The sequence below is a fragment of the Anopheles darlingi genome, chromosome 2, assembly GCF_943734745.1.
Source record: "Anopheles darlingi chromosome 2, idAnoDarlMG_H_01, whole genome shotgun sequence".
NCBI lineage: Eukaryota > Metazoa > Arthropoda > Insecta > Diptera > Culicidae > Anopheles > Anopheles darlingi.
The window spans coordinates 81,278,557-81,283,556 of record NC_064874.1 but is presented as its reverse complement, the minus strand read 5'-3'; the positions used below and the strand labels follow the sequence as shown (position 1 = coordinate 81,283,556).

The 5,000-nt window shown below is 48.5% G+C and overlaps 1 protein-coding gene across 2 annotated transcripts in view; it reads left to right on the top strand.

The window, feature by feature from the left end:
* LOC125949843 (lachesin-like) overlaps positions 1 to 5,000 on the top strand; it is a 50,801-nt gene that overhangs the window by 19,654 nt on the left and 26,147 nt on the right. The window lies entirely within an intron of this gene.

Here is a 5,000-nt window from a genome sequence, read left to right as displayed (position 1 = left end):
CCTGCTCACCTAGAAGACAAAAGGCAGCGTGATGACGCTCGGGCGCCTCTCCTGTTGCTCGGTTCGCCATATTGTTTTGCTCGCTCTGTCGCCGGACCCGTTTGGTGTAGTGTCGCTTAAATTAAAGCCAATTTACATTTGCCATTAAATTAAACTTGAATGTCCAACAACGGGAGGTCCGCCGGAGCAACAATGGCATCACTTACTCGGCTCCTGTTGCTGCACGACGGTCACCAATGGGCAAAGGCAAAGAACACGGATCTCACAGAGACAAACACGCGAAAAATAATTCCATCCGAATGCGGTTTTCCGGTAATCCGGGACGAGCAGTATGGAAATTAAAAACACTAATCGCCCATTCGTTCCATTCGCTGGCCACCGGCTCACTGACTGGCTGGCTGGCTGGCAGTCTGAGAGGTCGTCGGGAATGCTCCGCCTTTCTGCTCACCGCCCGCCCCGGGGATCAGCTACTTAAAACCATTAGAGGTGTCAGCCACATTGTTAGCACACTGCACATTGCTGCTGCGACACACACACACACACACACACAACACTAATAGGTAGGGAGGCAAGCAGGGCAGACCGCACTGTTTACCGATGAGAACGCCGGGCAAAGTGGTGGGAAGCTGGGAATTAATTTGAATTTTATATTGCTCAGATCGGCATGTTCGGGATCCTTGTTTTTTGGAGCAATTTGTAAGGTGATAGCGGCGATAGGAATTGGCTGGTTGAATTTATGTAGATACATTTTAAATTGGTTTGTTGTTTCGGTTTGCTTTCGTTTCTCGTTCGCTCTAGCTATCGACGAGGTAGATCAATTCTGTTCGAATCCTTGGTGCCTTTTTGAAAATCATTACAAGACAAATTGAAATGCCTAATCCCTCTCGTGGCTCTTTAGCTATGACCAAAAGCGAGTTCATAACAAACTGACTGGAGTTCTAAATGTTTCACAAAAGTTAATCGGCTAGAAGCCACTTTCACGATGACTTACCAAAAGAAAATGGCCTAATCATGCTTCAATTTGTAAGCAATTCTCATTTAAAAAATCCGGAATTTAAGTAACACTCAAGTTAAATTTGTTCCAAGTACTTTTAAGCGAGGAAGTTTCGCTTTCAAACGTACAGCCCTCCTTAAATCACCGCACATAACTTTCTATCTCCTACTCCCGGCACCAAACTGAACCAGTAAAGCGTGACAACGAAGATAATGTGCGACACGGAAAATGGTCTCAATTCCGGTAGCGTCGCAGTCCTGCCAGTACCTCCCGTTCAATGGGTTTTAATCAATCAACCGCCGAATGTGATCACTGAGTGCATTCATTGCTTGCCATCGTCGCTACCTCGACGCTCCTGGCGTGAATCCAAAAATATGGAAAACATCCATAACCAACCGACTGCTAGTAACACACACAGAGGGAGAGAGGAAGTTCGGTAAATTAAAGCTCCCATTGATCTCTTCGCATTCGCATCTTTAAGTCTACTGTCGAGCGTTGCCAAAGGCTCAACAGTGGAACGGCGGCATTCGGAAGGAAAAATTTAAATCCTCCAAACGGAAATGGAAGAAAAATGGGGTACCGATGATCCCGCGAAGAGTGTCGCGATTGCTTTTCCCCTTTCCGAGCTGCTCTCCTCGATATTCCAGACTCCAGACATCCAGAGAAGTGCCCTCTGCTCGACGGAAGCAAATTCGACGATTGACTATCCTTCGCATGCCGGCAAAATGCGCGGCGCGATTTCAAACTAAAGCCGACGGGAAGGGAATCTCGTACTTTCGTCTGTCAGAACTACGGCTGGTGGTTCCCTTTTGTCGTTTCGCGTGCAAACCAGACGACCGCCGAGAGCCTCGGGAAAACGTCAGAGATCGATGAAGTAAGGCCTGATTTGTGCAACAAAATTTAGAAACGAGAAGGTGAAAGCGAACGGTTACATGAATGTGGGATAAAGAATTAAAGCTACACGCCCACCCACCCGACGAGCACTCCGACGGAACAGACTGATCTTGTTCCGGATATCGCTCCAGGGCGTCGGAGTTTCGTTCCGATGCTTTGCTCAATCCCACACGCGCTATCCAACACCTGCCAGACGTCGGGCTGGATGGGGGGCTTACGCAGAAGCTAGAGCGATAGCGCGTCCCCGTCCCCCTTTCACTGACTGATCCCGCTTACCACAACATGCCACACTTCAGCTTTAGGTTCGGCTCTCACACTCTCCATTGGCATTCCATCACCACCGAGTGTTCAACACTTCAACGGTTGCCCCTTTTGCCGCTGGCAGGGACAGAAGGGACCCAAGAACCTCCTACCCCAGTCGGAAAAAGGGAGCATCAAGAGCCGTCAAGACGGTTATTCGGATTGTTACGGAACATGAATTCCGTTCTCCGTTCCGTTCTCTGCCCGGAAGCTGCTACTGCCGGTGGTCGTCCGGTGTGAATGGAAGTACAGATTAGGATCCAGGGATCACAGGGATGAAGGGAACCGAAGAAGATACTTCTCCGGGATTGGGGATGGGAATCGAATTCGCGGCCGGGTGTGCCCAACCACCACCATCACCACCACTACAAACGGTCATGATTTCGGAGGTGTGAACAAAATAATAAAAATAAATATTTGAGGGAAAATCAACTCGTACTCCCGGACGCCATCCCCATCACCCACACAAAAATCAACCCCTAGGGCACTAGGGACGCTGGTCTATAGGAACGACCGAGAGCAGGAGATGCGAGGAATCGAGTGAATCGAAACGTCGAACCCGTCGACATCGGTCGTCCTGCTGGCATGGACTTCTCGACTCGACACTTCCGATGAGGTGTACGTGCCCCGCTCATGTCAGGTTCGATGTAAGACGTTTTCTTTTCCGGCCAAATTCTTTGCTTTCTCCTTGCTTCCTTCACTAGACAAACACGTGCCCACGCACACACTGAGAGAGAGAGAGAGGCACACAGAAAACCCGACAAACGAGTGGACCGGATGTGCCACCTGCCACTACACCTTTGCTGGTTTCTCTCCTCCTCGTTGGTGATTCCCTCTGCTGTTGGATGTCGCTGCTTATCAGGCTCGCTACATCAGTGGCTTAATAATCCAAATTACACAATTTAAGGTAACCATTTGATTGCCCAACGGAGAGAAAACGTGTATGTGGCTCGTCTGTATGTGCTTGTGCGTGTGTCTGTGCAGACCTTCTTCTGCTCTACAGATATTTTACTTTTCTTTCGCGAAGAAAAATTCCTAACACCAGTACCAGCAGAACACGAAACCGTGCGGCCATGTTGCAATCAAATAAATTGCCATTTTTCTTTCATTTTGCTGCATCGATTTCGGTGGCGGGTGGTGAGAGGGAATGGGGAGTTCATGGGTACTGAACCTGCTTTGCTACAAAGGACAGCAGCCAAGCATAAGTATTCGCAAACACCACACACCAGCACGATATGTCGTAAACGGGCGACCGACCGACCAACCGACCGACCGATACCGGTGGTTAAAGGTTGACCACCATGCCAGCCGACCTGTTAAATGATGTCGAAAATTACCGGGATACAGACAGGGGCTGGTGTGTGTGTGTGTGTGCGCGCACGTGTGTGTGAAGCAAAAGACGGAGGCTCCTGACTCTCTGCCACGACATATCCTTGGGCGACGTAATTGATGATGCAGCATATCGGGTCGGCACAGCACGGCACGGAAGGATAACGATTATTGCTAATGAAGACAATCATCATTTAGGTCCGGCTTCGGGCCTCCAATCCATCCCAAGATCGTGACCCCACACACGCTTGTGTGCTAGTGCTATCCCTCGGGAAGATTCGAACCGACCCGTTCGCTCGCTGTCAAGTGGCAGTTCGTCAAAGTGCTCCCGGTAGATTAGATAGAACCGGACGGGCGGAACTTTGGCGGCAACGGCCGACCTTAAACGCTCACATCAAACACATCGTCTATCAAATCTAGTGTAGCTCTGCTTTTGTGGTGTGTGCGTGTGTGTTGGTGTGCGTCGGTGGGAGCGTATGTTCGGGATGTCTTTAGATGATGGTCCTCGACAGGTCTTATGATGTGGGAATAAACTTGCCGAACGAGTAATTAATGGTGGCATCATGCTGTCGTCTTTGGCGTCATTCGACAAGGTTTGTCGAAATTATGCTAGGAAGATGTTCTACTTGGAGATAATTTTTCGGAGCATGATTGACTGGGACCGATGTAGGGGTTGTTGGAGAAATCTCTGGAGATACAGGATGTTCTTTGTTTACCATAAGGAAAATGATAAGTATTGATCGATTAGGTAACATTAGAATACGTATAACATTCAATATTAGTTTTGCAATAGATTTTGCCAGCTAAAGGGTATTCGTTGTTGTACAGTTTACTTTATATTTTCTACATTCCGTAGAAGACTAATAAAATCCTTTCTATAACATACAATTGACGTCAATGATTTGAAAATTGATTGGCAACCGTCACCTTATCCAACGTTCGCACAATGAGGTGAAAGGTTTTAACAATCACCTCAACACCTTAACACCATCATCATCATAACCATTCCGTGCTCGCTAAATGCCCGCTCATCATCGCCAACAGAAAGAGCCAAGAACATTGTCATAAACCTAGGCCTGAGTGTCGCTTGTCAACACTCGTTATGCTCGACTGTAAGCGGATTGTGACCGACATTTCCACCTTCACCTAGCCGGGAAATCTGGACGACATTGTGCCGAGTCGTAATGTATCCTGCTGCTACAAACTTGAACAAACAACAAAAAAACGCCACAGAAAACGGTTCTAGCACCGGGGAACCCCACTAAATGGGTTCGGTGATTTTCGACAGACCGCCAAATGACTGCGCTATCCGCGGGTGATCGGCACAACTAATTACCTTCTTTTCTCCGGCCACCAAGCCACCAAGCAACCACCCGCGCCCGACGAAAACCACAACCACCATCTGGCTGAAGCTGAGTAACGGCTACACCGCTACCAGAAAAAACGCAACCGAGAGTCAAAAAGATGGTCTTAAGTGGCAGAC